The 12,676-nt window shown below is 51.7% G+C and overlaps 1 protein-coding gene across 1 annotated transcript in view; it reads right to left on the bottom strand.

Moving 5' to 3' along the window:
* The window catches only part of MN1 (MN1 proto-oncogene, transcriptional regulator), a 46,266-nt gene that overhangs the window by 24,607 nt on the left and 8,983 nt on the right, over positions 1 to 12,676 (bottom strand). The gene's annotated exons all lie outside the window — the stretch shown is intronic.

Raw genomic sequence — 12,676 nt, 5'->3', positions numbered from 1 at the left:
TCTCCCTTACCTGTCACCACCCCACAGAGGCATCCCTGGTGGCCCAGCCTAGAAACTCTCGTGCACGCCCCCTTCTCTTAAGTCTCCATACCCGGTCCTGCCCGCTGTATCATTCTGCCTGTTTCGCTGTGTGTCCGTCCGTCTGTCCACTCTCCTAGAATGGTCCGCCTGGCCCCTGGCTGCATCCCAGCACCTAGGACAGTGTTACCACAGGCTAAGTGTTTCATTCACGTGTGTTGAATAAATACACATGCCAGGGGCTTTTGAATTCAGACTAGGCCAGGGGCGCCTGGGTGGCCCAGTCGGTAAAGCCTCTGACTCCTGACTTCGGCTCAGGTCATGATCTCACACTTTGTGAGGTCAAGCCCCGCGTCCAGCTCTGTGCTGACGGCATGGAGCCTGATTGGGATCCTCTCCCTCTCTCTCTCTGCCCCTCCCCTGCTCTCTCTCTCTCAAAATAAATAAATAAACATTAAAAAAAAAAAAAAGGAATCCAGACCTGGCTATCATGTGTTGATTATTTTGAACCCCAGCCCTCCACCCTCCCAATCCCTCACTCAGCATGGTTCAGGGTTTCTCTGCACCGGCACATTTGACATTTGGGGCTTGGTAATTCTTCTCCGGAGAGGACTGGGGCAGGGACCTGCGCATTGTAGGATATTTAGCAACAGCCCCGACTTCTACCCACTAAATGCCAGTAACGGCTTCCCTCTCTGCAGTTGTGACAACCAGAAACATCTCCAGACATTGCCAAGCAATGGGGGGTAAGGGAGCGGGTGTCACATCATCCCCAGGTGAGGAGCACGGCCAGACTCCTGAGGGAGGTGTCTTCCTCTCCCCAGCATATAGCCGAGGCCACTGAGGCTGGGGGAGGCGCCGTGACCTGACCAATGTGGGAACAGAGAGTGACTCCCCTCCAGTTGATTCCAAAGCCTTTCCATAGAAAGGAGATTCCAAAGTCTCACCAACGTACCCCCCGCCCCCGCTGCTCACCGTCCCCGCAGGGCACAGGGCTCATTGACCCCCACAGCAACCATCTTAATAGAGGAGCAAAGGGATTACACACGTGTGCCAGGTGAGGAAACTGAGGCTCACAGAGGCAAACCGCCTGCCCGAGGTCACGCCGCGCACCAGCAGTGGGTCTGGGATTCGAACTCAGGCCTCGACCGCCAGCTCTCGCACCCTCGCTTTCACTCGCTCTCTCTCTCTCTCTCTCTCTCTCTCTATTCAGCCCAAGTCTGCCAGGCTCCCGAGTCCCCACCTGAGGTGCCAGACACAAGGGTTTAATATTTTATCGCCGGCTCTCAAATTGTTTATGGCTGGCGCAGGCTCCTGGCAAAGTGCTCGGAGGCCGGGGACCGGCTCATCTCATGAATTCCTTCAATGAGAAGGCTGACCATTACTCACGCATATCAGGGAACTGTTCCTTCAGCGCCCGGGGAGAGCCGTCAGGAGGAAGAAAAATACCACAGCGCTGCTCTCCTACCGCCAGCAGCCTGTGCCTGACCGCGGCTGACCGCACCAGGCGGGGACCAGCCCACCGCGGTCCACGGGGGTCTGACCGCCCCACACAAGGAGAGGGTCCGGCAACGAGGCCCGAGATCGTGGCTGCGGGAGCAGGGAGTCCCAGCCCAGCCGTGCCCGAGGACCCCGCAACATTTACTGAGCACGTTCCCAGGGGCCGGCCCCGTGCTAAGCGCCAGATGCACAGCCGGGGCTGGGTGCCCTCCAGCCTGCACCACTTGATGGCAGAGGGCAAGTCACACACACGGCCTCTCTGTGACTTCGTCGTCTCGTCCCCAAGATGGGACAAAAACCACAGCGGCAACACCAAGCTGGACATCCAAGCATCGTGCATATGAAACATCTGGCATACAGTAGGTGGTCCATAAAAGCCGTGTGCTGGCACAGTGCCTCCTTTGTGACAGGCAGTCTTCTGCGTATCTGCTCATGTATATATTAACTCGCCGAATCTCCCAGCCCCGTGAGATAGGAATGATTGGTGTCCCCTTTCGCCCATTAGGAAACAGAGGCACAGAGAGGTTAGGCAGCCTACCAAGGTCACACAGCCAGGAAATGGGAGCTGCTGGAGTTTGAACCCAGGGAGTCGGGCTCCAGAGCCTGTGTTCCTAACCACATCATTATCATCACCCTATTTTGCCTTATTCAGCTAAAATCGTCTGATTTAGCTCGCACAACACTTCTAGGAGGTAGGGACTACTTTTTTCGCTTTGCTCAATGTTCGGAGGAAACCAAGCTAAAAGCACCGAAAGGTGGGTACGGTCACACAGCTCAGAAGAGTCAAAGCCCCACGCCCGAGACCCAGACCGCTCGTCTGGCGGGATCCAGTGCTCCTGCGGCTTCCCCAAGGTCAGGAATTGTCTCCTAAACGACACCTACCTCCGTAAGAGGAAAGGGAGTAAGCGTGGCTGTCATCGGGAATATGTGTCACAGTGCTGTCTACAGAAGTTCTAGAGACTTCCGGTTTCAGAGGTCCCCAGCCCTAGTCGACACAAGGCCTAGCCAGGCAAAATCAGGAGGTCAAGAGCTAGTAAGGCAAGGCCAAGGCCAAGGGTTAGCTGTAGTCCAGTCCTTATTCTGCAGCTGTGCTGTGTGACCATGGCCAGGTTGCTTGCCCTCTCTGGGCCTTGGCTATCTCAGCTGGCAAAGGCTGGGAGAAGGGGCCCAAAACTGGAAGAAGTCCTTTCCCGGTCTAAAATTTTACCTCAATGTTTCCCTTAGCGCTGTTTCTTTTTTTATTATTTTGTTAAGCTTATTTATTTTGAGAGAGAGAGAGAGAGAGAGAGAGAGAGCGAGCCAGGGAGAGGCAGAGAGGGAGGGAGAGAGAGAACCCCATGCAGGCTCCGCACTGTCCGCGCAGGGCACGATGCGGGGCTCGAACCCACGGAACCGTGAGCCGAAATCGAGTGTCGGATGCTCAACCGACCGAGCCACCCAGGCGCCCCCTCAGCGCTGTTTCAACAGTGAAAACTACAAGCGTGTGTTTTAAGATGTTCACCTATGGTGACACCGCACGTCTAAGTTGCCAACACAAGTCCACACAGTATCTCCACATATGCACACCCGGGCAGGAAAAACTGGGTCAGCAGACACCAGCCGATGGCAGCCAGAACCATAAGCTCTCAAAGACAAGGCCGCCGCAAGCTTCTGCTGGAATGCATGAAGCAGGCCTTCTAAGAAGGTCTGAATTTTCACTCCACCCCCAAAACGGCCACACAGGCCCTGGCAGAGAGCTGGCCCACAGGACCCCTCCTCAGCGTGTGCTCAGGGGCTAAGAGCATCCCCTCGCACAGCCCCCACATACTGGGGAGCAGAGAGTGGGCACCTGCGAGTCAGGGAGACAGGATGCTGGGGAACTTCCCCAGGGGAGGGGAGGAGGGGGGAGGGCACTAAGGGGGCGAGGGGTGCCCGGCACGAACAGCTCGAATTTCAAGACCAGTTTCCGTACTTGTGGAAACCACCAAACACCGCCCCCCAAAACCCACCCCAGGAAGAAGGAAGGAAAAAAAAATGTGAGCAAACCCAGCCCTTCTCCTTGTGACAGAATCACCATTTCTCTCCATCCTCCTGCATGACCTAACTTCAAAAAATCCTGGGTGCAGGGGGAGCAGGGAAGGGGCCTCCTGAAATCCGGGACACCAGTTTCTTTGCAGGCTTAAAAACAGATCAATTTTACTCTAAAGTTTAAAATGAAACATACCCCTGTTTGGGAAAAGAATTTCATTAGGAGGAAAATATAATATAAAAATACCCATTTAGAAAGAATGTGCTATTAATTCTTTGCACTCTATGCAGAAGGGAAAATTGCATTTTTATCTAAATGGTTTTTCTGCATAAGCCATTTACAATATTCTTTGCCTCTCTCTAATAGGTCCCTGCTACCATTAGTACTGGGACGACCAGGCTGAGGGCTGAAATCCCCCTCAAACACATTTGATACATAACCCCTGAAAATCTATTCCAACAGGGACCTTAGCAAACAGGCCTGGCAGTCCCTTTTTAAGGAAGAAATAAATATTGCTGAGGGAGACTGAGGGCGGGGGGCGGTGGTTAGGAGTGGGGTACCGGTGGGGGAGAGAGGGGACAAGATGGTTTAAGTTAAAAGCAAATGCTCCGGGTCCCTTTAGGCAGCTGTAAAATCGCAACGGGTCTTTGGCTGCACGATTGCAACCATTTGCGTGGCTGCGTGTGTAGAGATGTGTGTGCTGGTGTCACGCACACACACGCACACGCACACACACGCACACACTCTCACGGGTTTCCATCAGACGAGCAAACAAGGAAAGGATGAAATTCAGGATATGAAAACAAACTATTTTTAAACGCTAAAGCAAACACGCCAAGAGAGTAATACTGCTATTTTCCCATTAAACTAAGTTCCTCTCAATTTGAAAAGCGAGAGTAATCTAAACAATGCTTCCAAACAAAATGCATGGAGTTTGGGGGTTGTGGCCTCCTTCGTTCTTAACAACGGAAAAAAAAACCCTCCGTAGCAAAGCAAAACAGAGCAGGGACGGGGCCAGTCCTCTTTGCCACGTCCTGCCACGTCCCACCAAACGTGTCCTGCTCCACACCAGCGTGCCTGGATGTTCAGGCGTCTCCAACTTCAAAATGCAATACTTTTTCTTTTTTCCAAACAGTTAAAAAAAAAAAAAAAGTCTTCCAGTTCTTTCTTTCTTGGATTCCCAAAATAGCTACTTACTTAATACCAAATGTCGGGGAGCTAAATTAATTCATTAAAGAGATGTAGGGACTGTGATGGGCACGGAGCTGGAGGGTGGCGGGGCGGTGGCTGTGATTTCACTGCCAAGAGCCAGAACGCCTCGGGCCGCTCTCTTCCGGCTTTGCTGGGTCCATAAATTCTTCCTTTCAAACCAGGAGTCCAGAAATGGCATAATTATAGCTGATACAGGTAACAGGTGTGCCCCTCCTTCCCTCCCACCCCCTCCCACCACCATCTTCCAGATGAGCTTCTGGAAGATTTAGTGGTCTAGCCTGGGGTGTTGTAACTACAGGAAACGACTCTAGTTTTAAGGGTTAGATAAAGACCCTCTCCAAATTTAAGGCCAGACACCAATGTCCATTAGACTTTAACGGGCCCACATAAAAAAAGAAATTGTATCCTCATCTCTCCAAATGCCTGTTTCCTCGGTGACTCAGGTTCATTTCGGGCTGGCTCCACGCCGAAAATACTCCTGTCCTGCCCTCGTTCCACAAAGGCAAGGCCCTCGGTGGAAACCGATGTACAAGGAATTAAGCAAATGGGGTCTTGGTGGGGGCGGGCGGGGGGGGGGGGCAGGAAATCATTCGCTCTAAAACTGTGATGGCCGAAACCCGTCTTTTAAAAAACAAATAACAATGGAAGTGGAATTTTAACCCATCATCTGGAAGCAGAGAGCCGGGAAGGCTGTGGGGAGCCCAGGGAGGAAGGGGGGGGGGGTACCCCGAGCCGCCCTGCCGAAGAGCCCTCACCATCAAGAGGACACACGCTCCCGTTCTGAGACTCAAGTGATCAGAAAGGTCAAAGCTGAGGGCTGTTTGGCTCTGTTTTGCCTTGTCCCAGCTTTTGAGACTCATGCATACTTTTTCTTCCTTCTTTGGAAGTCAAGCCATGCATTTCTCGAAAAGTTACGCGCGCGCACACCCCCAGCAGCTCCATTTGTCAAGGAAGCAGCATGGAGGGCGCTCCAAAAAGGTTTACGATTCGTCAGTCTTCTCCATGGCAGGACTCAGCTCCCAGGCAATTAACAGAAGTAATGCTCGAAAACTTTCCAGGGACCAAGGCACCAGGAAGAAACCCGTGTCTCCAAGGCTCTGGGAGGCTGGGTTTGCTGGACAACTGGGCTTTTTCTCCCTCCGCTCCCCACCACCCCACAAGTGATGGCTGAAGGGGCCACTCGCCCTCTCTTCCTATCCTGGGGAGGTGATGGGAATTGCAACCGGGGGTCTCTGCTCCATCTTGGGGAGCAGGGCCCCCGCGCACGCGCACCCACAATTATAATCCCAGCAAAATGCTTTCCACACTGAGCACAAAATAAATGCTTATTAACTAAACCGACCCAAAATAGTGAAACATACAAGTAAATTAATCATGCCTCTCCCGGAGGCCTGACAGGATTACAAATTCGGCAAAAATTGACCACACGGAGATCAGTAAGCCTCTACTTAAAACTGAAAGGAGCCAAAACTTTGTATGAGCTTCTTCTTGGGGGGAAAAAACCATTTATTTGTTCATTTCTTATTAAGACTTCTCAGGCCTGTGTGTGCGTGTGTGTGTGTGTGTGTGTGTGTGTGTGTGTGTGCACAAGCAGAAACCGGCAAAAGGCATCCAAAGCTTTATGCCCAGACAATTTAGAAATAGTCACGGCATAAGGATCGTGAAATTGCTCGTGTTTAAAAAAGCCAAATTTTGGTCTACAGCCTCCGTTCCCTCAAATACTAAACAACCACCAAAAGTTACATTGCAGGGGATGAAAATGGTCAATTTGTTTTGAGCCTATTAGGCCTTGCTACAAAAGCATTAAAGGCTGCTGATGGCTGGACCGTGGGTCTCCCTCCGGAAGAGGAAGAAAAAGGAGACCCGAATCTCTGCGGCTCCTTTCCCCACTTGGCTTATCTGGAGTCAGGGAAATCTTCCTCTTGCTGAATTCATCAACTGACTTGCCTTCCCTTTTTGCCTACCATTCAGAAAAAGGAAAAAAATATACATTGTGTAGGAGGACACTGCCTGCGTTTCCAGGCAGTTGGGGCCTGCCTGCGAGGTCTGTGAAAGGCAAGGTTATCCCCAAAGGGGTTGGGTGCTGGGACGAAAGCCTCAGTGGTCACCTTATGGGGTCACCAGGGGAGAGGTCACTCCTTTTTCCCCACCCCCATCGTCCCTCTTTAATGGAAAGGTCCAGGCCCCTCTGCGAAACTCCGTGCATCTGTAGGGGGCCACATGGGGTCAACTCCTCTGCAGAAGGTGGCCACAGGCACTTTACAAGGGCTTGACCCACCCAGTGTCCGTCTGGGTCTTCGTCCTCTGCCCCCCACCCCCATGCGCCTGCCTCAGCCACTCCCTAACCAAAACCGGGCTCTGATTGCTAAGAGACCCACCATTTCGGTCACCAGTCCCGTGCTGGATCCCTCCACATCTAGATTCTCCCCCAAAATCTGGGTCCATGTGGAGGCTCAAAGCAGGAACTTTGTGTGCTTTCGTGATGGCCAACGACAGCCCCCGAGCAATTCAGTCACCCCCAGACTCACCCAGGAAGTGTTCTGGGAATGACTTCCACACTGACAAATTATTCTCCACTCCTGAATCCCAAGTATCGGTAAATAACATTTCGACTCATACGGACCCACTTCTCCCCGCTCCACCCACCCGTCTAACTACCCTCTCTGAGAAAATCAACCGCACCCCAACCTCCATCCAGGCTTCCCACCGAGGGATGTTTTTCTCTCGCCTTCCAACTCCTAGGCAAAGAGAGCAAGGATATACATATCAGGCCTCTCGGGTCCTAACATTTGCAAAAGGACCCTTCCGACAGCCCACGCAGACAGGGCAGCACCCACTTACTTCTCTGTGAGTTCCCAACCAACCCTCGCTTTCGCAGGAAGGCTGAGCTTAGGAGATTTCAAAGCAGGCTATGTTTTCTTCGGACTCCCCGCCCCCTCTCTGATCATAAGATGGTCCCTCAGAAGTATTTTACTCCTGGTGGTCGTTGCCAATCATTCGACAATGCTTGTGTTCCAAGATCCAAGGGCGTTTGAAAACACTGCTCCACGGTAACTGAAAAGGGTCCTATCTTTTTGACACCCTACCCTGCCCTGGATGACTGGAAGCACAGGGAGCAATGGATATGTGTGTGCGTGTGTGTGTGTGTGTGTGTGTGCCCGTGCGCATGTGTGTGCAAGTGTGTGTGGAGGGGTTCACTCATTAACTGTCACCTCACGTTCCAGGAGCTCCCAAATACAAGCAGGGACACCACACTGGGGCCCTCGCTCAACTCCGGGGCACGCCATGCAAAGCCAGCTGCGTCAGAAAGGCCCGAGCCCGTGTTGGCCCAGAGACCCTTTGGACCCAACCTTTATGATCAAATTAAATCTTGGTGCCCCGACACTTGTTAAATTATTACCAGCGAGAAAAAGGGAAACCTAATTTTAAATCCTCAGAATCGATCTACGATCTACGAGCCACTCGGTTCTCACCAGACAGGCTGCCGGCAGGGGGAAATGGGGGAGACAGGGGCCACCGAGTGCCTCAGTACCAAAGTTAGTCCACGCTTCCTCCAAAGTCTGACAATCACCGTCTATTTCTGACTAACCGTGGAGATCGTTTGGGGGTTTTTTTGGTTTTTGTTTTTTGTTTTTGTGAGACATGCAGGATAAAAGCAAGACCTGGTTCCCTCCCTCCCGGGGCGGTGGCGGTGAGGAGGAGGGGGGCGGTCTTTAAAGCACGCGACTTCCCAAAGAAGTCCACAGCAATGGGCCCCAAATAGGTCTCTGCCAAAGGGTCTCCCTGTCTCCCTGAACCACTCTCTGGCACATTTCCTAAGGCAAAACCAAACCCTGGCACAGATAAGTCAGCCTGCAACCCCGAAAGCCAGGGGCCGCTGAAAGGTTGGGGATCCCAGGGCCAAACATTTCACGAGGAGCCCAAGATCTTGCACAGAGAGGGAGAAGGTGGGAAAGGAGACAGAGACCGAGGCTTCAGGGTCGGCCAGTGGATCCCACCAGCCATTAGGCTGAGGTCTCTGGACCGCTGAGCTTTAAAGGGCAGAACACCACCAACCTGCTTGGTCACAAGGTGAGCCTGTGTTAGGGTGTTCGTTGAGGGTCTTCCCCTTTTGGGGGACAAATCTATTCCACATCAGGTGCGCCTTCAGAGAGAGCCAATCGGTTACTGCGAATACACTCAGACCTCCAAACTGTTAAACTCAATTGCTTTTATGTTTAAAAGGGCATTTGGGTCCGTACGATGATGGATAAATCGTGAAAGGATTACGCACATGATCGCTATAAAGTTCTCCCTCGGATCCAGCTTTGCAAGGAAGCGGTGATTATGAAAACCTACCTGTTTTCTCAGCCAAGAGGGAGAATGAGAATTTGGGACGCCATAGCTAGGACGGACCCCCACTCAGTAGGTACGGGAGCCGGGGGGGGGAGGGGGCGCTGCCAGTCCAATGTGGCCTCGTCGGACCAAAGCTCAAAGCCATCAAGAACCCAAAAGAGCCCCTCAGATTTCAAGGTACGGGGGAGGGGGGACCCGTAGCAGTTCCTTCCCTGCTTCCTCTCCCGTGTCCTTTCTCGGCAAACACCATGTTGGGAGAAGACCCTTCATCTGCTTCCCAAACCTTGGAGGCCGCTGATTAAAATGCAGGCCAGCAGACAAAGCGGGCCTCGGCGTCCTGTAAGGATTGTACCCCGTGAGAACGCCGTCCCTCAACCGTCCCTCCTCACTCACACCCTGAGGTAACCGGTTGCCCTGCTGAGGCCATGTGTCCCTGCCTGCTGTCACGCCGTGGCAAGGCGACAGAACACGATCAGGGCCACCTCCTCGCTGGGCAACCCAATCGGGCAAAATGTGCCGGGGTCCCCAAATCATCTCTTCCTTTGGGTCCCCTGCAGTTCCTCAGGGCCCGCGTGGCGTGGAGTTGGGGACGGTCAGCTGAGCCGTCGTGCATCAAGACACAGAGGGTCCCCGAAGGCAAGGCCGTGACTAATTCGAAAGCCCGGCGTCGTCTCCTCCACGTTGGTACCAAAAGATTACAATAAAGGAGAGGAATTTCCATAAATGAGAAGCAGCGTCCGCTTCCCACAACTGGGAGGGGGAGGGGGGTGGGTGGTGGGCACTGATTCAAAGATTCGTCTCCCGGCTGGAGAGTGGGGTTAGCTGAACTCAGCCCGACAGACACCTCCACACACACACACTCACGCACACAACCCAGCAAGGGGCGATGTGCGTCTGCTACCGAAATACTCCAGATCAAAGTCACCCACAGCCCAGGAGGCCTGGGAGGCCGAGATTTCATAATTAGGATCTTCAAAATCCTCTGTCTATTTTTAGGACTTGTGCTCATTCAGTCCTTTACAGAATCAGAACCTGTCAGCTGACGCCATTGAGACTGAAGGTTTAGCAACTTTGTCCACTTGCCTTGGGAAAGCAGATTAAGGGAAAACTGGAGTGGCTGGATGATTTGATGGAGACACACTTGGCCATGCATATGTATATGTGCGTGTGCTGGGGGGGGGGGGGGGCGCGTGGGGGAAGGAGGGGGGGGCTCCTTTACATGTTGAATTGCACGGAGCCTTGCTTTCCTCTCATGGGCCACAGGCAGGCCCAGACCCGACACCCACCTCGCCACGCTCTTTCGAGCCGGCCCCCAGACCACTTCATCTGGCTTCCGTGTGTCCGAGAAGGTGAGGAAACTTGAAAATTTTCCACCAAATGTCTCTCTTCTCAATCACGCACTCTCATGTATATACCAACATCTCCGCCACCAGCAATCAAAACCCACACTCAAATCTGTCCACCCAAGTCGGGCCTAAAAATAGACACCGTCCTAAAACAAACACACCGCTCGGCAAGTCACAATCCCGACTTGAATCAAAATGATGAAGCCCGTTATTCCAGACCCTCCAGACTGAATATTTGGCTGGAACAAACAGGGGGACAGAGACGGAAGGACATAGGTACACCCACTGGTTACAGGGCCTGCCCTCCCTCCATCCCCGCCGGACAGACCCAGGTCCCCTCCGACATCAGAAGGTTTGGGGTTTTATGCTGCAATTTGCTGCGAGGCCTACTGGCCCCCCGCACACTCCCCGTCCCCGGACACTTGATCCTGTGACATAAAAGCTATAGCTTTTTATTCTCTAAAAATAACCAAACAGAGGTAAATACAGTGTTCCTTACTAGGAGTATTTATCTCCTGAATGCCTTTGGCAAAGCAGATCACTCCCGGGGCAAAGAACACGACCCTATGTGATCGCCGGCCAAGCGGAGAAAAAGGTGATTTTGCTAAATCTTCCAGCGTGGAGTGGGTTCAGGAGAGCCTGTGAAAAATCCCAAGGACACACTCAAGTTTGTCCTGCCAGAGTAGGAAGAATTTCCCCTCCTCTAATTTCACCTGGTCCTCCCGGACTGTTTATTAAAGATGTATATTTTATATCAGCAGAGAGTATCAAGTAACTTCTTGGCAAGGGCAGGATCTATTTTTCAGGACCTATTAAGATTTTCAGGGCCTATTAAGACTCTGTGTGGAAATTTAAATACCTCTGTCAGGCAAACAAAATCGTATCAGGAATCATAGAATTTCATTGCTAGAAAGAGATATTAGATTAACCAGCCCTCGCTCCCTTCCTAGAAACTTCAATAAAATAGAAGTACATTTCAACAGTCCCTTACTTCCGGTCTGAAGGGCCTCACAAGAAATCTAAATGAATTTATATTAAAGAAAGCCATCCTTGAGGAAAACCCTTCAATCTACAAAAATCGTATACATTTATATACTTACAGGTACAGATACACACATGGAAAAAGAACAGAGGTCTTTGGTATAGATCAGAAGGCAGCGGCTATTTAAAATCAAAACAGCCAGAAAAACCCAGCGGTGGAAACCACAACAAGTTCAACACCGATAAGCTTGAAACCCTTAAAAAAATCCTTGTCCTTTATTAATATTTAGTAGAAATGTATAATTGCAGATGTGTGTGCTATGTTGGGGTTTTATGTCGGGAGGCGGGCAAAGAAGACAGGTTTATTACAGCCATGAAATATTAAACAAGCACCAAAGAACAGTAGTAGAATGTCCCGGACTAGCCGGGGAGCAAGCTGGCTGGAAAGTCAGCTGCACAAAGGGGGCTCCTATCTGTTTACATTACCCCTGATTAACACCTGCGAAGTTTTGGGTTACATCTTCCGGAGGCGCAAAAGTCACATGAAGGCATGCAACCCGTGCTGGGTGATTTCGCAGGGAAATGGGAAGGCAAGGAGCCTTGCCTTCCCAAAACAAGTCTGAGTGAGCCTAAAAAATTCTCTCCACGCTGTGGGCAGTGGGGGAAACGACTCAGGAAACAGCCCTAGGACCTCCCTCCTCCCCCCCGCCCCAGCCTGCTCCATGTCTAAGAAAACTCAGCGTCCAGATCCTGCCTGCCTACTATTTCTCAGCCCTGCTTACTGCTGTCCGACCGGCACGCTGAGAGAAGCATGAAATTCCAAAAATTTCTCCCGCATCACTGTAAAAAGATCATACTTCCAAAAAGGGCAGGATTGCATGCACAAGCATACATGGAGCCCTCTCCTATTTCAGTGTGTGTGAAGGAACGTTTCGAGACGACTCCGGATTTCAGGACAGAGAGCAAGCCACGGAGTGGAAGTTTGGCAGGGATACACTTATCACAGAATACGGTTAATTCAAGTTTTGAAAATCGTTTCAGGGCCCGGAGGGGGTGAACGTACTTTTTTCAGACTTAATTCCCTTTATCTGCAATCTCTCGGGGCTTTTTTTTTCCTCCTCCTCTGTTTTGGAATTCCTCCAATAGCCACACACCTATTACAAGGATAGGTAGACGATGTTGCAAACTAGTCTCAAATTCATGTAATCCTCACTGATATAACAGATGTCTGAATAGGTCCCGAACTCAAGCTGGCTTTTTTTCTCTTCCCCCCACC

The sequence above is a fragment of the Panthera onca genome, chromosome D3, assembly GCF_046562875.1.
Source record: "Panthera onca isolate mPanOnc1 chromosome D3, mPanOnc1 haplotype 2, whole genome shotgun sequence".
In the NCBI taxonomy this organism is placed as follows: domain Eukaryota; kingdom Metazoa; phylum Chordata; class Mammalia; order Carnivora; family Felidae; genus Panthera; species Panthera onca.
The sequence above is the reverse complement of the archived record's forward strand: the minus strand, read 5'-3'. Positions and strand labels throughout refer to the sequence as shown.